Genomic DNA, 22,823 nt, shown 5'->3' on the forward strand with positions numbered 1-22,823 from the left:
CAATATGGATGTTAGGGCACTGACTGGAGTGATTGCTAGTATGCCAAGAGGTAACTGAGTTGGCTGCTACACAACAGGAGCCAGAAGGAGTATGGACAAAAACCCAAAGGCCCCAAAACCCAAATAGAGTTGCTTCCTTGTTAGACTCTCATACTGCTAGTAGAATATTACAACAGCCTTACACAGGCAGAGCCTCAAGTCCCTCAGACAAGAGGTTTTCATCACCCCACTGGATTGAAATCCTACACCTGGTAAGAGTTCTGGATGAAAGTCAAGGGAACATTAAATAGATATTAGACAAGGTAATAACCAGCTAGGTATTGTTTTGGTCCTCACAACTAGTTTAAAAAAAACAAATAGCTAGGGCCTCTATCCATATTTTTTTTGGAATGGCATGCATGTAGTCTAACTAACGTCCTTTTTATTTTTTTAATTTCTCACACTGTTGTTCGGAGGATTTTGACAGTGGCTCTAACTACAATGTAGTGCATTGTTTGCAGAATATATTGTGATGGGATTAATTGTAGAATTGGGAAGGGATGGAATTCCCTGCAATCCTGACCATGGAGCTAAATGTAGTAACCTATGAGAACTTTAATTCCTATGAGGAAGGGTCAGTGCATTCTCAATTGAAAGAGCAATGGTTGAACATTATGTTAGATGAGATAATTTTTTGAAGTGTAATCATGGGAAATAATGAGTATGTGTATATTGGGTAGGAGAAGGAGTAGACTTTAGTGGGCATTTTGTCATTTATTGACTGCCAAGTCCCAAAATCTGTTTTTATTTAGGGAGAATTCCTTGTTATGTGAATATCTGTTAGAAGGCAAACCTCCACACTGCATTAGAGAAGGCTAGAAGAATAGATATTTTCTTTCTCACACATTGATTGCCAATATGTAACCTTGGTGCCACCAATTTTACTGCTCCTGCCTGAGCTTTGAGTTGTGAAAGGATGGAGTGATAACTAACAGAAGACTTAGAATTCATGTGCAGTTGTGCCAGTCTGTGGCATTGGCAATGGTTTCTAGCTGTATTTTGCTCTGATCAGGCCAGTAATAGAATCCTGATCAGGCTGTTTTGATGTATAACTTTTGCTGTCTTTGCTACCAAGCTTTCCTTGGTGTCTGGCATTTTATGATCCTGGTTGTCTGACCTTTCTTCAGTTTTGTGAGCTACTGCTTAACCTTATAATAAAATTATTTTGTTCCTAGCCAGCAAAAATTAGATTCTGAACTTTAAAATCAAGTACTAAGGATTCATATATCAATTTCCACCACTACTTGTCCACAAAGCTCCTTGAAAAAACTTTGTTCGACTACAATTTCAGCCACATAGACTTATTTATTTTACTAATTTAAAAAATTATTGTATGCTTTTCCAGCCTTATTATTTTATAATCACTTGTCTTCCTAAAGAACCTTTTAGATTCTTTTAAAATGCATACAGTACTTAGGCTGAAGCTTACACACAGCAGGTGCTCAGTAATTGTATATGACATGTTTTAAACACTTGTCTATGGATAGAATTACAAAGTGGTAAAGGAAATTTGTTTTTTAATTTTGGAAGAAATTACTTCAGATCTTATACATAAATTGACAATAAGGAAACTTATTACAAGCACATAATTAAGTATTCCTTATACTAGTACAAATATCTTTTTATACAATGCTGAATTTTTTTTTAAAAAATGCAAAGAAAGTTAATAGGAATGTATAAGTGTGATATTTGAAATAAAACATATCTTTGGATTTCCTTTAGGTCTAACCATTTACAATTAACATTGGACTGAGCAGACAAATGGTATAATTAAAGGGCAGTCAGAATGCAATTTATTTGTACTTTCATAAGTTCATGTATTAGAACCAAACTCTACAGAGTACAGAACTACAGAACTACAAGTCACTTCTTGGAGTAAAAAGTTTCCAGCAACATAAGATGGTTAGTCAAACATCAGTGCTTAGAATGATAGTATTTTTACTTATAATCTGAAACAGTTGTGTACAACAAAACATCCAGATGTACAATCACACTAAACTCCCCTCAAAACTGGAATTTGGAAAAACTACAAGAATATCCCAGAAAGATGTACAAGTGGGCAGAAAAATGACATATGTTTAATGGTGGACACCCTGGTAGCATGGGAAGAAAATCCAAATGTTTTTATAAAGGACCACTTGGAAAGGTGTTAGAAACAAACTGAAATACTTGCTTTGGACTATAGGAGCCTCTGCTGCTCAAGAAAAACAGTATTGCAAATCCGTGCTGAAAATATGGACTAAAATCTTAAGTTTAAGAGTAGCTTAAATGTGTGGCAGGGGTGAGGGGGACTTGAGGGGAGTAGTTATTAATGGCTTATTAAATCATAAAGGAAATGAATACAAGTAACATGAGCATGGGCAAATAACCAATAAATAGATATTAAAATAATAAAGAATATTTTAGGGCTTGTAAGTGGTAATGTCAGAAGAAAAATATTCAGCGCGTTGTGAAGTTATGATAGTTTTTACCTATAGATATAGTATGGCCTAAAAATATAGATAGCTTTGATAAGGGCTTCCCAGGTGGCACAGTGATAAAGAATCTACCTGCCAGTATAGGAGATAGGCATGGATTCGATCCCTGGGTTGGGAAGATCCCCTGGGGTAGGAAATGGCAACCCACTCCAGTATTCTTGGAGAAGGCAATGGCACCCTACTCCAGTACTCTTGCCTGGAAAATCCCATGGATGGAGGAGCCTGGTGGGCTGCAGTCCATGGGGTCGCTAAGAGTCGGACACGACTGAGTGACTTCACTTTCACTTTTCACTTTCATGCATTGGAGAAGGAAATGGCAACCCACTCCAGTGTTCTTGCCTGGAGAATCCCAGGGACAGGGGAGCCTGGTGGGCTGCCATCTATGGGGTTGCACAGAGTCGGACAGGACTGAAGCGACTTAGCAGCAGCAGCAGCCAGTATTCTTGCCTGGAAAATTCCACGGACAGAGCCTGTCTGGGTTACAGTCCATGGAGTTTGAGTTGCACACAACAGAGCCACTGAGCATACAGCTTTGATAAAGGCTTATAAAACCATGAAAGAAGAAAGCTGCAATCTTTAAAGGGGGAATGTTTCAGAGATATAATTAATCTTGTGGGAGAAAAAAGGTTCTGGAAAGTAAGAGCTGTTTTGTGTTACCTCTGTGAGAGAGCATTAAACTGAATGAAAATCACTGCTTTACCTTAACAGCTTTTTCTTTCCAACAAAACTCTTAATAAAGCAGTCTCCTTGCTGCCTTTTTGAGCAACATACTCCTGGTTTCTCCTGCTATTCCCAGAAATCAGCACTGTTTTACAGCTGCTTACATGAAACTAAATGCTGAGATGGGCCCATCCTGGACTCAATGAAACTCATATTTTCCTTCTCTTTAGAGGAGACTGCAAGACCAGCCAGTTAGTGGCTCTGAATCAGCTCCAGAATGGACCTGGATATGCAGTTTAGTGTGATATGTCAGGAAAGATAGGAATTCCTAAGAGCAATTCAAAGTTAATATCCTGACTCCCTCCAAACTTTTGTAGATGGCTCTGCTGCTGAAAGTTCAGCCTTTTTTTTTTTTTTTTTAAAGTACCATTTAAAAATCTGTCAGCATAATTTGTGTGTCAAAAGATAGGACTTCTTATGTCTGTATTTTAGCTAGATACTGAGAAAGTAATTCCTCCAACTTCTAAGTAAGTTATAATCATTTGTAATTCTTAGTGCTGTTCAAACCTGCCCAAGGTGAAAGTCAGTATGCTGGATCTAAAAGTATAATGAGAGTATAATTTTCCATTTTGCCTTAAATACAACTGGTGCTTACACTATTGGATGTTACAAGTTCCTATTAATATAAAATATAGATTGCTTGACATTTATTCTGTATCAGTTTTTACATAAAACTGTACTTTCAGGTTGTACAAATTTCCATTTGTATTCAAGTTTGAAGAAACAAAATAAGGATTATACTTTTAAATATCATAAACATCCAATAAGAAATATCCTGTAAAATTGATAGATAAATTGTTTTAAAGGAAATACAAGAATGAATATCAGAAAATGTTTCTTACAAACGTGTCTTGATAAACACATTTTCATACTAATCTAATAGCCTGTAGAAATTTACAATTAAAATGAATCAGAAGTGTACTTTGTAAATCAAAATCATTAATGATTCCTATTTCTCTGTTTCCCAGTTAGAATTAAATTTTTACTTTGTAGAAATTTTTCAGAAACATAATCAGTGATTTTTTTTAAAAAAGCTTATTTTAGTAATAAATACATAAAAGGAAAATTAAGCAATTTTTCATAGAAAAAATTTTGGATATATATTTTTAAAATTTTAGTAACTTACTGTTACCCACAACAGGCAAATACTCCCAACCCAACAATAAAAATCTTAAACAATTGGAAATGTCTTGGTATTTAAAAAAATAAATCTTAAGGATATAGGTAACATAGAATATGAACTCCCATGAAATATGAATAGAAAAACCAAAGAACAAAATTTTAAAGTATATGACAGCAAAGTTCTTATTAAAATTGTTCCGATTACTCATATATTCTTATATAAAGGATTCTTTTTTCTGATAATACAAGAAGAAAAATGTGTAGTAAATGGCTGATGTTGATACCATAAAGCTAGAGGGGTATAGGAGTGCTAAAGGCATACTCCTTCCTATTTTTTTTTTCTTTTTTTTTTAAGATGTGAAAATAGTATTTTAATAGTAACAGGAACACACAGCACCCCCTGGGCTGGAGGGTCCAGACAAGAACACTAACTAAGCACAAGCCTCCCCCGTACCAAAGCTGCTTCCCCCACAGCTCTGTTGCAACAAAGGTCAGACACACCCCAGGTACCCCTCGAAGAGGTCCCCACCCCCCCACCCCCCCCCCCCCGCCCCCAGGCCCTGGCTCCTTACACAACGAAGGTCACATGGACACTGCAAGTTTATCGCAAGTTGCCAACAGCACTTTATTTTTTCTTTTCAACATCCTGTTCTGCAGCTTCCTTGGCCCTTTTTGCCCGGATGCCAGAGCCGGGTGTTGGCGCGGGCCATGCAGAGACTGGCAAATGTCTTAAAGTTCTCCTCCTCTGTGATGACTCTGGCTTTCTCCTTCTTATAGACTTTCCGTATGGGCATAACAGGTCCAGTCAGATGAGTGGCCAGTTTGAGCTCTTCAGCAGAGCTGTCTCCCTTCTTGGAGGCCGAGGGCTTCCTGGGGAACAGGATAAACTTGGAGCGGTACTCCTTGAGCCGCTGCATGTTGGCCTGCAGGGACTCCGTGCACTTGTTCCACCGCCTAGGGTCCACTGAGATCCCAATGGTCCGGGCCACCTTCTTGTGGATGCCGGCCACCCTAAGCTCCTCCAGGCTGAAGCCCCTGCTGGCACAAACCTTCGTGTGGTACCTGACTGTCGGGCATCTCACCACCGGCCGGAGAGGACTGGACGTGGGGCGCGGGGCAATGCGGCGCGCCTTGGCCTGCTGGGTCTTGCGTCTATGGATCTTGCCAGCTGGCTGGTTGAACCACGTGGCCACGCGCCGCTGCCAGTCCTTGTGGAAGTGGGGCTTCAGGATCATGCCATTCCGGCTGGGCGCCATGGCTGCTGCCGAAAGGCCTCCTCCGAGGGCTCACGGCTGGGAAAAGCCTGACTGATTATCTTAAAGGCTTGGTAGGAACAATTCAATGAGTGACTAATGAAACCTTCAGTTCAGCAGTATGCAATAAGAGCTTTTATCTCCTAATTTCACTTCTAGGGCTCTCTCCTAAATAATATAAAACACGGAAAAATCTCTATACATGAAAGATATCCTTCAAAGCAAATAACATGTTATAGTGGGAAATAATGGAAGCAAACTAAAAGACCGGTAACATATGGTACAGAAACATAATGGAATATTATGTAGCATTTAAAAATGGTTATCAAGAGGAGTGACATAAGAAATATTATAATCTTAAATTAAAAAGCAGGATACAAGGGACTTCCCTGGCAGTCCAGTGGTTAAAACTCTGCACTTCCAATTCAGGGGGCACGAGTTCAATCCCTAAAAATGAGCAGGATACAGAAGTGTATAAAGCTAAATTTCAACTATATGAAATACTGCACAGAAAGAAGACATGGATATTCACTGGAATATTGACAGAGATTTTCTTAGAACAGCTAAATTATAGGTGGTGTTAATTTTCTTTGAGGATTTCTATGTGTTCTTTTTAAAAACATGTAATTTTTGGCTATGCTGAGTGTTGCTGCACAGAGGCTTTCTCTAGTCGCAGTATGTGGGCTTCTCCTTGTGGTGGCTTCTCTTGTTGCAGAGCACAGGCTCTGGGTACGCATGGATGGACCTCAATAGTTGAGGTGCACGGGCTTAGTTGACCTGTGGCATGTGAAATCTTCCTGGACCAGGGATCAAACTGGTGTCCCCTGCATCGCAAGGTAGATTCTTAACCACTGAACTACTAGGAAAGCCCCTCCAACATGTTCCAAATTCCTTATAAGTATGTATCATTTTTCTAATTAGAAAAATATTAGAATTTTAAAACTAGGAATAACCATTAACTACATATAGTTCTTGTGAGGATTACATAAGATCCTGGATATGAAATTCTCTAGCATATATAATACTGAATATTTCCTTTAAAGCACAACTAAGAGAAGGGGTGGCTTCACCGCCTAGCAATCAGAGTTGCTTCCATTATTGTCAAAAAATAGTAACAAAAAATCCTGCGTGTTGCATAGAATCAAATTCTGTCACTCCACACATTTTCAGAGATATTAATTTGAGAACTGTTTTAATAGTTAAAAGCAGAAAACAACCTAAATGATTACAATGGAGGATTGATTAAGTATATTTTGTTTGGTTTGGTTAATTATATTTATCCCATAAAAATAATGAGGTAGATAATGGAAGCCTTAAAAACCAAGATGTCCATGATATAGTTTTAAATGAAAGCTAAGTTGTAGAACAGAATTACAGTATAATCCTGGCTTCATCAAAGACAAAATGAAACCAGGGAAAAAATCTTACATTTTATAGGTCTGATATAATATTCTTAAGAGACTAAACAGATGATATACCTGTGTACCTGATCTACAAATCAGAAAAATGCCTCTAGCTTATGTGTTCAACTATTAAATTAAGATTTCAACTTTAAAATCAGCATAATCTGGATATTTTAGTGTTGCAAGACATCAGCAAATGACTAAGATTAAGGTATCTGACAAGACTTTGGGTGCAGGTAAAAGATATGTACTTGTGCTACTTTATTATATGGATGCTACAGAATCTCAAACACAGGCTGAAGTACAAATCTGAGTCTTGGCACATTCTCCCTGATAAGAGTGTTTTCATATGCCTGAGGTCTTTTGGCCTGCTGTACCAGTTTGATGAGTGAAATTTATCTGAACAACGTGATGATTTATGGTGAATGCCTGTTTTTGTTCTGGGATGGAAGAGGTTGAAATGTGAGTAGCTGAGGTCAGTCACACAAGCACTACATGCATACATGACTGAATCCCAATAAAAGTCTAGCACGCCAAGGCTCAAGTGAGCTTCCCTGGTTGATAGCACTTCACCTGTGTTGTTGGAAGAATTTAGTGTGTCCCTAAATGACTCTGGGTTTCCCTTGTGGCTCAGCTGGTAAAAAAATCCACCTACAGTGCAGGAGACCTGGGTTCGATCCCTGGGTTGGGAAGATCCCCTGGGGAAGGGAACAGCTAACCCATTCCAATACTCTGGCCTGGAGAATTCCATGGACCATATAGCCCATGGGGTCGCAAAGATTCAGACATGACTAAGTAACTTTCACTTCACTATATGACTCCACTGAAAAGGGACACCTGGAAGCAATGCCCGATTTCTCTTGGACTTCACTCCATATACCTTTTCCCTTTATTGATTTCAATCTGCATCCTTCTGCTGTAATACACTGTAACCATGAGTGTAACATCCTTTGAGTTCTGCAAATCCTTCTAGTAAATCACCAAGCCTAAGGATGGTCTTGTGAACCCTGATACAAGAATTAACTAAAAATTTGTCAAAAGATAGCTACTCTCCTCATCCTAAGACCAACATAAGTGTTAAACCATCCTCCCCCAAATAAGGAGGTCTGCTTGACCCATACATCCATACACATAGGTCCTTAATTAGAGGATGCCAGCACTGGAAGTTGATTTAATCTAACCTCATTCTATAACTGAGGAAATTAAGGATGAGAAGAAATTATACTCAGTGACCTCAAAGCATCTGGATGGCTGACAGGTTGAGGCTAGTTGATTCTTTACATTCTCACCACAGGAGCCTAGACTAATTCTCTGGCTTTGTAATTGAGTAAGGACAGTTTAGCTTGCAGCTGTTCTGTGGGAGCTCTGTGCTTCTCTCTCAGGCCACATGGAACCATGGTACTCACTCTTGATCAGCATGGGAACGGAATATGCTACCTAATGGTGTGTAATGGAATGTCTTAAAGTCTAAAACTCTCCTGGGGTATCCTGTACCAGTTTTTCTATCTTGTTTGCTGACAAGATATACACTGATAGTCTTTCCTTTGTATATTTTATATTTATATATAGTCTGCTTTTGGCTCGGTGACCCCTTAGTAAACTTGTGCCTTAGGATATTAATTTCCTAGGGCTTCTACTGGAGAAGGCAATGGCACCCCACTCCAGTATTTTTGCCTAGAAAATCCCATGAACGGAGGAGCCTGGTAGGCTGCAGTCCATGGGGTCGTTAGAGTCGGACACGACTGAACGACTTCACTTTCACTTTTCACTTTCATGCATTGGAGAAGGAAACGGCAACCCACTCCAGTGTTCTTGCCTGGAGAATCCCAGGGACGGGGAAGCCTGGTGGGCTGCCGTCTATGGGGTCGCATGGAGTTGGACATGACTGAAGCGACTTAGCAGCAGCAGCAGCAGCAGCAGGGCTTCTATAACAAATTACCACAAACTTGCTGGCTTAGAGCAACAGAAATTTCTTTACTCACAATTCTGAAGTTCAAAATCAAGGTCCTGGCAGGGCCACACCCTTTCCAAAAGCTCACGGGGAGACTTCTTCCTTTCCTCTTCCAGCTTCTGGTGGTTCCTGGCATTCCTTGACTCGTATATGCATCATCACTCCAGCCTATTTTCCTCTGTCTTTTACTGTCTCTTATAAAGACATTTTAATTGGATTTAGGGCCCACTCTAACCCAGCATGGGCTTCCCAGGTGGCACTAGTGGTAGCACCAATGCAGGAGACATAAGAGACGCAGGTTTGTTCCCTGGGTTGGAAGGATCCCCCTGGACGTGGGCATGGCAACCCACTCCAGTATTCTTGCCTGGAGAATCCCATGGATAGAGGAACCTAGCAGGCTACAGTCCATAGGGTTGTAAAGAGTCGAACACAACTAAAGCAACTTAGCATGCATGCTAACCCAGTATGATCATATCTCAATCTTTACCTTTAACTGCATCTGCAAAGACCCTACTTCCAAATAAGGTGACATTCAGAGATTCCAGGTGGGCATGAATTGTTGAGTGGAGGAGGGATGAGGAGGTACTGTTTAACCCACTGTATTCTCTGAGATAAGACACCTCACATACTCTGGTGGCAGATAGTCCTCATTTCCAAATGCGACTGAGAGAGAACCTGAAACTGTGCTTGGATGTTGTGGGTGTTCCTAATGTTTTTCTTTGCTTTCCAGCTCCTGCCTCTGTGTTTGCTTTGCCTGTTCTATTTTGTGAGCATTCCTTGTTAGACTATCCTGTGAATCTTTCAGTGTTCTTAGTATTAATTGTTGCAATTTTATTTTTATTATTTTCAGCACCTTTACTTTGAATCTCCTATTTTGGTAACAAAAGCATTTGATTGTGGGTTGTAAAACCTATCACTAATCCTGGTCTACTGAATAGGAGTCTTGTGACATTCAGAAAATCATCTGAAATCTCAGATTTCCAAATTAAGAAGTATTTAATGAACCTAGAGGGCATGGAAACCCACTCTCATATTCTTGCCTGGAGAATCCTATGGACAGAGGAGCCTGGCAGGATACAGTCAATGGGGGCGCAAACAGTCAGACATGGCTGAGCAACTTAGCACACAGCACACAGATCCTCTTTGAGGTCTCGTCTTGTGTCAATGTGGGTGGGTCCTCTGAGAAGCAGATGCCAACAAAGTATTAAGGGTGCAAGAAATTTGCTGGAGGAAATGCTTATAAAAGCTGAAGGGGTGAAGGAGCAGGAGGAAGCGAAGACAGTGATAACCATCTGAGTCCTGTGAGAGAAGAAGGGAAAGGAAGGAGGATTAGGCATTAAAAAGCTCAGACTTTACCACAGATCTGAGAAGGTCTCAGGGAGTCCCAGAACAAATATTTGCCATTAGCAGAGTCCTGTCATGGGCTGGTTTTGGTACCTCTCCTGTGTCATTAGCTACAAGAAGCCTAGGAGGACCATAGTCTCAGAGTGGGGGATCCCCACTGCTGGGGATCCCAACATTAACTAGTGGGAATCAGCAAACTCCAACTCTTCCAAGCAGTTTCTATCTTGAAGGAAGATCTGAATGGCAGACCTCTAGGATGGTCACAATGCCAATATCTTTAAAATAGTGAGCTCATGATCAGTATGGACTGCAGGTTTGTCTGTCTCCCCCATTCATACAGTGATGCCCTAACCACCAATGCAATGATATTAGGAGGTGTAGGTTTAGATAAAGTTTATGATTGGCTTAGAGTGCCTTTTTAAGAAGAGAAAGAGACTAGAGCTTACTCTCACTCTGTGAGAATACAAGAAGGTGGCTGTCTGCAAATAAGGAAGACAGCTCTCCGTAGACACTGAACTTGCCAGGACCCAGGGCTTCCCTGGTGGCTGAGATGGTAAAGAATCAGCCTGCAATGTGGGAGACTCAGGTTAGATCCCTGGGTCAGGAAGATCCCCTTGAAGAGAGCATGGCAACTCACTCCAGTCTTCTTTCCTGGAGAATCCCATGGACAGAGGAGCCTGGCGGGCTACAATCCATTGATTCTCAGAGTCAGACATGACTGATGACTAACACTTTGATTTTTCACTTTCCTAAGGGTGTGGCCTCCATGGTTGGCTTAGAGTGCCTTTTTAAGAAGAAAAAGAGACCGGAACTCACTCACAGTCATGTGAGAACACAAGAAACTCTCCCTAGACACTGAATTTGCCAGTATTCCCTGCTCTTGGACGTGTCTCCAGAACTATAAACCTTACATTTCCATTGTTGAAGCCTTCTGGTCAATGGAATCTTATTATAGGAGCCTTGCCAACAAAGGTCCGGCTAGTCAAGGCTATGGTTTTTCCTGTGGTCATGTATGGGTATGAGAGTTGGACTGTGAAGAAGCCTGAGCACCAAAGAATCGATGCTTTTGAACTGTGGTGTTGGAGAAGACTCTTGAGAGTCCCTTGGACTGCAAGGAGATCCAACCAGTCCATTCTGAAGGAGATCAGCCCTGGGATTTCTTTGGAAGGAATGATGCTAAGGCTGAAACTCCAGTACGTTGGCCACCTCATGCGAAGAGCTGACTCACTGGAAAAGACTCTGATGCTGGGAGGGATTGGGGGCAGGAGGAGAAGGGGATGACAGAGGATGAGATGGCTGGATGGCATCACTGACTTGATGGACGTGAATCTGAGTGAACTCCGGGAGTTGGTGATGGACAGGGAGGCCTGGCGTGCTGTGATTCATGGGGTCGCGAAGAGTCGGACACGACTGAGCGACTGAACTGAACTGAACTCAGATAATAAAGATATCTCGTTTTCATTCTCTAGAGAGAGGGAGAAGGAGAAAAGATTGTCCTCGAGTTCAGTCAGTCTCTCCATCTGAGAGCCGCAGGCCAGGATTGCTGGGAAGCTGTGCTGTGAGTGTGCCTGTGTTGTTTCACCCTGCTCCCCCATGCGGTGCACATTCATTTTTCTTCTCCCTCATGCCTCTGCAGTCCCCTTAGTCTGAAACTCCATGTACCTTCTCCCTTCCTTTTCTTGTACTAGTGATGGAATAGGGAATCCTGTGAGGACTAATGGCACCACTGTGGCTTCTCCTTTTATAGAAGATTGCCTCTTGACTTTGGCTGCACTTCTGGGGGCTTTTAAAAATGTCCAGGGCTCAGGACATGCCCCACGACAAGTAAATCGACAGAATCCCCGAGGAGTGGAACCAGGCATAAGTGTGTTTTCAGGCTCTTCACTTTTATCCAACAGGCAGGGAAGGTTAGAAGTTCTGCACAGAGGATCCTAGCCCAGGGGAAACACACAGCACTGGCTAAATTAAGAAAAGTACCATGGTAGCAGTATTTCCTTTTTCAAAAAGGTTTTAAAAGAAAGCATGGCTGTCTTTCTTACTTGCTTTTTGAATGAGAAATAAGGGACATTCAGTTCAGTTCAGTTCAGTCGCTCAGTTGTGTCCAACTCTTTGTGACCTCATGAATCGCAGCACGCCAGGCCTCCCTGTCCATCACCAACTCCCGGAGTTCACTCAGACTCAGATCCATGGAGTCAGTGATGCCATCCAGCCATCTCAACCTCTGTCATCCCCTTCTCCTCCTGCCCCCAATCCCTCCCAGCATCAGAGTCTTTTCCAATGAGTCAATTCTTCGCATAAGGTGGCCAAAGTACTGGAGTTTCAGCTTTAGCATCATTCCTTCCAAAGAAATCCCAGGGCTGATCTCTCTTCAGAATGGACTGGTTGGATCTCCTTGCAGTCCAAGGGACTCTCAAGAGTCTTCTCCAACTCCACAGTTCAAAAGCATCAATTCTTCGACGCTCAGGCTTCTTCGCAGTCCAACTCTCACATCCATACATGACCACAGGAAAAACCATAGCCTTGACTAGACAAACCTTTGTTGGCAAAGTAATGTCTCTGCTTTTGAATTTGCTATCTAGGTTGGTCATAGCTTTCCTTCCAAGGAGTAAGCGTCTTTTAATTTTATTCGAAAAGGGCAATGTATGAAAGTAAAGTTCACACAGACCCTCTTCCACTGTTGGTCGTTTCAGAGTCTGCCATGTGGCATCGTCATAACTCGATCCTTGTTTTTGTATTACACTAATTTAATATTTCCTGCTGTGTTGTGTTTGAGAGGGAGTTATGTTTCAATAATAAAGGGGAAAAAATGTGTGATCCTTTTGAGACAGAGTTAATTTCTCCAAGGCTTTTGTGAAGTTGGAGGTCATAGTCACGGTGGAAGAGCTGAGTGAGAGTAATTTTGCAGCAACACTGGACAGTTTTGGATGGGACTTGTTTGTTCAGTTTTATACTCTCCAGCACAAGATCACTGCTGTCAGAAAACAGACACATATTTATTCCTCTTCCTCTATTTTCTCTGAGCCCATTATGCAGTGGATATTGTGCTTGGGATCAGTGATACAAAGATGAATAAAAGAGGTTGAATCTATCAATATGGAAATGGTTAACCAATTTATGGTATATCCTTACAATAGATACGACTAACTTTCAAAGAGTAATGAGTTAGGTATATACTTGTATACCTGGGGAGATTATTCATGATAAGGCTTTTAGATGTTTATAGTTTTTAAATTTATTTTATTTCACAAATGGTATGTGTATATATAAGCATATTAAAATTTTTAAAGAATTCATACAAAAACAGTGATTATCAGTGGAGAGTGTATTGGAGAAAGCTGAAAGAATCTTTCATGCCTTTTTTTTTTACAACTTAAGAACAGTAGGATTTTAAGTGACTATAGGCATGGGGTTTTATGTTATTCCTGATATTTAAAAAATATCTATAGGGCTTCCTTGGTGGTTCAATGGTTACAAATCTGCCTGCCAATGCAGGGGACACAGGTTTGATCCCTGGTCCGGGAAGATTCCACTTGCCACAGGGCAACTAAGCCTGAGAACTGAAACCTCTGAGCCCGCACGCCTAGAGCCTGTGCCCTACAGCGTGAGAAGCCACTGCAGTGAGAAGCCCATGCACCACAACAAAGAGTAGCCCCTACTCTCTGAAACTAGAGAAAGCCTGGGCACAGCAACGAAGACCCAGCACAGCCATAAATAAAAAGACATCTATAAAAGAAACCTGTTTCTTCAAGGAATTAGAGAAATAATTTCGAGACATTTTAAAAGAATTTTGCCTATAAATCAATGATGTTTTCCTGGCTTCCCAGGAATAAAAGAAGCTGAAAAAAATGGAATTTAATAGCCCTTATCTTTTCCTGGTAGCCCTGCTTTGTTTTGAAACAGTGGCCCTGCACTTTAATAAACTGTTACCTCTTTACAACATTATGAAGCAAACTCACAGAAAAAAACAAACAAAAAATTGTCTCAGATCATTTGCTTTAGATTAATCTCAAAGAGAAAGTCTCTTTAAAAGATACTGTAACAGGATTCCAACAGAGAAGCAACATCAGTAGGAGATAGATACATGGATAGGTGTAAAGATACCTATATACTTATTTATAAGCCTATGCTTTACAATAAACCTCTCTATTATTATATGTATTATATACAAAATATAGCATATTATCATCTAATATTAATGATAGATACATGGACAGGTGTAAAGATACCTATATACTTATAAGCCTATGCTTTACAATAAACCTCTCTCTATTATTATATGTATTATATACAAAATATAGCATATTATCATATAATATCAATGATATTGGCTAGTCAGCCACTGGGGAAGCTTACTAGGCAAGTTCAGATGTATAGGCAGGCTATTAGGAAAGGCAGGCTGAAAACTCTTAGACAGAAGCTGAGACTGCAGTCCGTAAACGAAATTTCTTCTTCTTCAGGAAAGGAGCCTGGTGGGCTACAGTCCATAGGGTTGCAAAGAGTCAGGCAGGACGAAGCACTTAGCACATATGCACACAGGGAAGCTACCAGTGGGGATTAGGCCCACCCAAATTATTGGAGATAATCTCCCTAAAGTCAACTGATTGTTGATATTAATGACATCTACCAAATACCTTTACAGGAATACCTAGATTGGTATTTGATTGAATAACTGGGTACTATAAGCTAGGGAGGCTTTCCCTGATGGCTCAAGCAGTAAAGAATCTGCCTGCACAGGAGACTTGAATTTGATCTCTGGGTTGGGAAGATCCCCTGGAGGAAGGCATGGCAACCCACTCCAGTATTCTTGCTTGGGAAATCTCATGCACAGAGGAGCCTGGCTGGTTACAGTCCATAGGGTCACAAAGTGTTGTACACAACTGAAGCAACTTAGCACGCACACATAGCCTAAACAAGTTGACACAAACTGATATGATCCACCCTTTGTCAACTTGGCACCCATACACTTCTCCTTGCTGTTGCTGCTGCTGCTAAGTCGCTTCAGTCGTGTCCGACTCTGTGCAACCCCATAGACGGCAGCCCACCAGGCTTCCCCGTCCCTGGGATTCTCCAGGTAAGAACACTGGAGTGGGTGGCCATTGCCTTCTCCACACATCTCCTTAAATGACACTTAATCTCCGAAACAATAACAAGGTCATAGCTCTGCTTAATATGATTCACCTAACCTGAATACACGTTAAAATTCACCAACCATTTCCCTAGATAAAAATGCTAACTCTGGGACTTCCTGGTGGTTGGTTAAGAACCCATCTTGCAGGGAACTTCAGTTTGATCCCTGGTAGGAAAACTAAGATCCCACATGCCTGAGGCAACCAAGCCTGCACGCTGCAACTAGAAAGCCTATATGCCACAACTACTGAGCCCACACGAGGCAAAGAAGATCCTGTGTACCGCAGTTAAGACCCGATGAAGCCAAATAAATGGTTTTTTTTTAAAAAAGAATGCAAAATCCTTGAGTAAACTTCACTTTTCTACTTGATATTCTATAACTTAAATATTATGATATAAAGTTAACTAATATTAGCATATTTTATATGAGATAATAGGCAATAAGAGAGGGAATAAAACTATTTACATATAAAAATACTCAACTATTACAGGAATTGTTTCAATAGTGGTAACAGGGTTTTAGCTGATATTTTTAACTATCTTTTTCTATTACCCATTCCATATCCCCCTTTGTCCTCAGCAAGAATTTCAAGTAGTTGTGTTTGGCTGGTTGGCTAACCTAAATGTTTATTTCTGAAGGCTCTGGGCCATTAGAAGTCCTTCCTGAAGTGGGTTGTTGTAATTTTCCATTGGCATTAATCACAGGACATGATAGTACTAACTGATCCCCTGAGGGATTTTCTGTATTCTAGCCATATTCTTCCTTACCTCTATTTTGTGGTAGCAGCCCAATTTCCCTTTGGTAATAAGGATCGATTGCCCCATTGCCCCAGTGAGTGTAATAACAACCTTCTTTTCCTGTTGATTCAGAAGCATGTGAAGCCTAAGGCGACTGAGTGGCAGTCTTAACTTTTAGTTCAATGAAATCACTGTTGAGTTTCCTGGTAGAAGCATTCCTCTCATTGAGACTAAGATTTTGTGACCAGCAGAGCATATGGTTTTAGGAACAGGAAGCAAAAATTTTGCCAGTGAATCAGTGGGATTGGTAGTAAATGGTGCCACTCCTATCTGTATTCTTTGATTCTTTAACCAGTGCATCTTGACTATGAGAGAAATAGCACCTTATACTGGATATTTATTTAGAGCATGTGTAATTCTCTGAAGAGCTTTTGCTCCTGTCCTGCAAGGTACTGCCGCCTAACTGATCCTGTAACTGAGTCTTCTAAAGTTCATTGCATCATTCTATCAAGCCAGCTGCTTCATGATGATGGGGAACATGGTAAGCTCAGTGAATTCCATAATATGATTGTATTATCACACTTCATTTACTGTGAAGTTAGTTATCACTTCTAACTACACTGTGTAGAATACCATGATGATGGATAAGGTATTATATAAATCCAAGGATAATAGTTTTGAAAAAAGCATTGTCTGCAGGGAGGCAAATTTGTAATTACTCTAAGTTTCTATTCCAGTAAGACCAAAATGCTGCCTCTGCAATGAAGGAAGTGGTTCAATGTAATCAACATGCCACCAGTTAACTGGCTGATCTCCTGAAGAATGGTGCTATAATGAGGAATGTGTGTTGGTTTCTGCTGCGGGCAGTGTGAGTACTCAGCAGTGGCTGTAGTCAGGTCAGCCTTGGAGACTGAAGGCCACACTACTGAGCCCATCTAAAATCTCCATTCATACCACCCCTCGCCTACTGCATTCATGCGCTTGTTGGGTAATGACAGTATTGACTGGGGAAAGGGGATGACTGGTAGGCAGAGGTGGGCCATCCTATCTACTGGATTATTAAAATGTTCTTCTGGACTCTTCAAATATGGCTGAGAGGTCTTACATGACAAATCCACTCTAACATCTCTATATCCTTAAGCCTTTTAATTCCTTCCTCAAGAGCATACCAAGGCAGGTGTGACATTCTAACTTAATTTAGTGTAGCACACCTTTTGGTCAGAGTATTAGTCAACCAAACAATCTGCCAGAGCCTTTTTCACCCCTCAAACTAAATCATAAAGTTCAGAATCTCTTGCTTAGGGAGCCCATATCAATAAATGTGGCCTAACCTAACTTTATATTTCCTACCCCATTCACTCATACCCTTAATACCTACTCCCCAGATTTCTGTCCTTATAAATTGGAAAATTCATGTACTTCTTTTGTTGTGTGGAGAAACAACTCATGATAAACTTACATCTCATCCTTTAGGGCTTGTCAGGACTTCAGACTGCTTTTAGGTCTAGAGGCAGAGGGAGTGGCAGTGGTAAGTCTGGTACAGAATCAGTACCGGCTTGCAAGGCAACTACTTCAGGAGAGGTCTTTATAGGCTCTTCAGACAAAGCAGGGTTGACCTCCACAGGCAAGGGTGGAAGGGCTGCTTCTACTGGCAGAACTTAAAAGCTCTGTGCCCCCAGCTTCATTGGGATCTTCCCAGATATCCTCATTCTAATGATCAGGATCCCATTCCTTAGCAATCAATGCTTTACTTTAACGGGAAACACTGGGTGGGGTTGAGAATTCAGTTTGCATTGTAATTCAGCTACTTTCAGGATGAAACTCTGGTTATTTTCAGAAATCTCAGCTTGGCAACTATAGGAGATAAAACATTTTTTTTTTCCCTTCAGATCAGACATAGAGATTTTTAGGTCATTTAAGCTGAGCTTGAGCTGGGAATTTGAAGCCCTGAGCTCATCATTTTCTTTGCCCATTTTCTCTAGTGCATTTAGGAGCAATCACTGAATCTTATTATACTCCTTAGTTTGACTAAAATGTTCTAAGGTATCAACTACATAGTCACTTAGAACCTCAACCCACTCTAGTATTCTTGGCTGGAGAATCCCAGGGACGGAGGAGCCTGGTGGGCTGCTGTCTATGGGGTTGCAGAGAGTTGGACACGACTGATGCAACTTAGCAGCAGCAGCAGTCAGTGGTGATATTTTGCATATCTTTATTGCCACTTCACACTGTGGAGGACAAATGCCCTCTTTACTAATAGATACCCTTTAGTATTTTAAATTTAATCAAATTAGAGGCCCAATGCAAGAAAACTCTGAGCCAATTTAAGAAATGCATTCTTAAGATTCTGTTCCTCTTTAAGAATGATAATTACCAAAATCTGTATCAGAGTTCCACCAGAGAAGCAGGTATTTATTCCCCAGAGCTCATAATTACCTATTTTACTTGCATAGTTTCTATGTACTTATCACTGATTCAAGTTTAGTTTCTTCTCACTATGTATTTGGTTACAGCAGGTAGTCTGTCTTCTTGAAGAGATGTCTCCTGGAGCTCTTGGACTTACCCCAGTCTCTGCTGGGTGTTCTATTTGCCTGGGATTCAGTTGTCATCTTGGAATCTCTCTTCATCAACACTCTGGGGATTCCCTTTGCTTGTCTATTTGGTTGGATATCCTATTTCCTTTTCCATCTTCCCTTTTCTTGTTGTGTCCCCTCACTTTGGTAGAGCACATTTCCCAGTAACTTCTTAAGAAAGGGTGCTTGGGAGGTAATTTATATTTTAAAACACACATGTCTAAAAATGTCTACATCCTACTCTCACACCAATTGATAACCTGACTGAAGACCGAAAACCTTTTATCTCAGAACTGTGAAAGTTTTGTTCCATTATTTTCTGGATTCTAGTGTTGACATGGAAAACTCCAAGCTGCTCTGAGTCCTGAGACTTTGTATTATACCTGGGTCCCACTCTCCATTCCAGAAGCATAAAATATTTTCTTCTCAGGGTTTCCCTGATAGTCCCGTGGTTAAGAATCTGCTTTGCAATGCAAGGGACACTGGTTCGATCCGTGGTCTGGGAAGATCCCATGTGTTGTGGAACAACAAAGTCCGTGGCAATAATTACAGAGCCGGCACTCTAGAGCCCACAAGCCACAACTACTGGAGTCTGTTGCCTGAGCCTGTGATCCACCACAGGAGAAGCAACTGCAGTGAGAAACCTTCTTTCCTTTCACTGAGTAAGCTTTCAGTCTCCTGCCCAGTTTGCTGGGAAGTCAGGGAGGAATCTGAGTTCGTGATTGGGGAGGGTTCTTCGTAAGTGGAGTTGTAAATAATCTTTTGGTTCTTAGTTTCATTTTCACCCTACCTTCAGAAGTTCCTGGTGTCCCAAATGCCAAGGCTTTTGACGTTCTATTATACGCGCACACACGCACGCACACACACACACACACACACACATCTGGTTGTCTCTCAGCTTTCTCCTGTTTGCTTAAAGCTCATCTTTCTCCAGTTAGTTACTGCCTGTCTTCCTGTTTCCCAACTTCCATAATTTTATTGTTGTATCTCCCCTTCAGTTCTTATCTGAGTAAATACATTAAAGAAAGAAATATATATTAAAGAAAGAAAGAAAAACCCAATAAAGCAAGCAAATCAAAACACCTCTTTGGGTGCATCATGTGAAGTCATTTCAGTCGTGTCTGACTGTGTGACCCCATGGTCTGCAGCCTGGCGGCTCCTCTAGCCATGGGATTCTCCAGGCAAGAATACTGGAGTGGGTTGCTGTGACCTCCTCCTGGGGATCTTCCCAACCCAGGCATCCAACCCTCATCTCTTATGTCTCCTGCATTGGCAAATGGGTTCTTTACCACTAGTGCCACCTGGAAAGCTCAAATACCTCTTCACTGTCATCTTAATGGGATTTTGGGGGATAACAAAAGTCAATGCATTTGTTTAATCCATCACCTTTACCAAGAACCCATTATATTAATAGAATTTCTAAGGATGAGCTCAGGTTCCTGGGGGTAATCTCTACTTGGTTGTGATTTTGAAGGATTACTTAAATACTATTTAACTTCGTATATTAGCATCTCATTTCATAAGTGAGGTTCACCAAGAGCTTTTTTATTAACCAGGAGTGGTTTTGGTATGTGTCATTCTTGTCTCACAAAATTAATTCAGGAACACCTCTGTTTTTTTATTCCATGAATTTGTTTACGGTAGGAATTATTCTTTCTTTGAAGATTTGGTAAAAGTTGATTATAAAATCTTCCAGGTATGGTGCCTATGATTTGGCTTTGCTCTATCACTTGTGCCTAAAATTCTTGATCAATGTGAACTTTGACGTCTGTGGATTAAATAATAACCCAAAGCTATTACTCTAAAGCTTACACTTCATGGTAGACGGCTATATTACTATAAAATCATAATGTACTGAACTCAATCTTAACTGACTCCAGAGTATATTCTAAGAATGTGCATTGAAAATCTACTTAATAGTGCTTGAATTACAAAGAATAGCCCTAAAATAATTAAATTACCTACTTAAAAATTAGTTACCTAGAATTTAACACTTAATTCTTTCCAGATAATTTCACATACGGGGGTTTTATCTTCCCAGGTACATTGTAAAAGCTTATATATGTATAACGCTTAACTCTAAGAGCCATGTTTTATACATATTTGTATCCTTCATAATGCTAAGAGCTGTGCTGGATAGACAGCATAACATATAAATACTAATGACTGATTTTAGTATCTCCTCACCATCTACATCTTTATTAATGAATACATGTGGGAAAAATTCAGTTTATTAAGGATTCTAGTTAGTTAAGCTCTAAAAATTAATCAAATTTCTCCAAAAATTTCTACATTAGATATATAATAATTGATTAAATTTCTTTTGAAGTTATTGCCCAGCTTTACATTCTGACTTTTTATCATTTTGACTTAATGACTAGCTTAGACTGCTCATAAAAGTAATGACCCATTCGTTTACTTATCCATCTCAATAACTGATGCAGCTCATTGAATCCAGTGGTTCAGCTGGTGAGATTGATATTGAAAGTAAATGTAGCTGAAATAAGTGTAACAATCATTTAAGAGCCTTGTTTGTCTATTGCAGTGTTGTGACCCCCTCAGAATAAAAAGGTTTCTGGGGAGCCCTCTCACTGGCCAGAGAGATACCTAAACAGGAATGGTCTGAGTACTTTATGCTCATTTCAGCCAGAGTAGTTCTTCTGTTTCATTAACTGAGATTTCCCACTAAGTGTTGTTTGAACAAAAGCCTTTTAGGCTAAAAACGGGTTTTAAAAACTACTGGTCAATTGTGTAAATATGACCAAAGTCTCTATAGTTCTCAATTGCATCATACATGTGCTAAATACTAATTTAGACACCAAAGAGAAGCTCCTGTTCTCAAGACCACTGACAACCAGCTCTCCAGGATGCAATCATTTGTGTCCAATGAGAGAAAATAAAAGGGCAATTTGAAAGGTTCTCTCTTATGCTCTTTTTCCAGCTTATATAGTTTTCTTTTCCATGGTTCTCAAGATAGTCACATAAATAAGAATAATTAATTTTGGAGAGGTTTGCATTCATAAGTTGCAAAATATGGTTAATATTTAGAATTTGGTTAAGAGATAAAAAAATGTCACTCTGTGAAATTGGAGTTGCACTCTGACTCTGTCTTGCACAATTACCCTGAACCTAGCAGCTACTGGGGTTCAGAGGTGCCACCTAGAGGTTGTTACAAGGCCTTCTCCCCTATGGGTCCAATGACAGCCTTGAGATCAACACAGCATGCTCCATCTTGGGATCCTAGAAAGTGTGGGCTTTAAGGATCTTTGACCTTCCAGGGGAGGATCAGCCAGTTATGGTCCAGGAAATGGAGGAGGAACTGAATAATGGGATCATCCTCTCTACCTTGAGGTAGGAGAGAGACTAGCAGAGAAGTTTCATTCTGATGCCTTGAAAGAGGACTGACAACCTTCTGGGGGCTACAGTGCCAGCCTCCAGGCCCCTCCACCTCTTGTGACCCTCCTCACTTAAGGTGTCAGCCACACTAAAGTCCCCATAGTCTCAATGGGCCAATGAAGAAAAATTGCATCACATCTAAGCAGGCTTAACACTAGAAAGAGGTAAACAAAGGGAACAATATGAATAGGCCTCCAAAGAAATAGAGATGCTGGAGGAGATAGAGAACAACTTGAACAAAGCAATGATTAGAACTCAAGTTTTCAAGTAAAACACAAATTAGATTTCCTAGAAAAAAGCGCCACCCCCCCAAACCTCCATGATTTCCAAATAAAAAAATTCATTATGGGACTTGTAGGAGAAGATGGCTATTTATATAATCAGGAAAGAATGATACATCTATATTTTTCATTTGGAAACATATATACTATATGCCTGGCACAATGCTAAGTGCTGGATATAAATGGCCATAAGGAAATCATGATTTTGTCTTCCTGGAGCCAAAAGACTTGAGAATGACAAAAGGGAAGGCCATTCTGAAAAAGTGACACGATAATGAGTGTGATTAAAATTTTAAATAGTGTAAAGCTCATAGGAACAAGAAAAGGAAAATGGATGAGGTAGTTCATCTCTTTGAAGTTATCTGGCTGAGAAGAACTGTAAATATACCACTTATGCTG

At 40.5% G+C, this 22,823-nt stretch overlaps 1 protein-coding gene and 1 pseudogene across 2 annotated transcripts in view; one reads left to right on the forward strand and one right to left on the reverse strand.

Moving 5' to 3' along the window:
- Window positions 1-22,823, forward strand: part of ARL6IP6 (ARF like GTPase 6 interacting protein 6) — a 72,328-nt gene that overhangs the window by 48,411 nt on the left and 1,094 nt on the right. The gene's annotated exons all lie outside the window — the stretch shown is intronic.
- Window positions 4,959-5,798, reverse strand: LOC147378359 (large ribosomal subunit protein eL13 pseudogene; annotated as a pseudogene). Its single transcript, XR_015146315.1, has one exon. The product of XR_015146315.1 is annotated as a large ribosomal subunit protein eL13 pseudogene (transcript).

This window comes from Bos grunniens, chromosome 2 (genome assembly GCF_055505025.1).
Source record: "Bos grunniens cultivar Pamir isolate PY7600 chromosome 2, Bosgru_T2T1.0, whole genome shotgun sequence".
Taxonomy (NCBI): domain Eukaryota; kingdom Metazoa; phylum Chordata; class Mammalia; order Artiodactyla; family Bovidae; genus Bos; species Bos grunniens.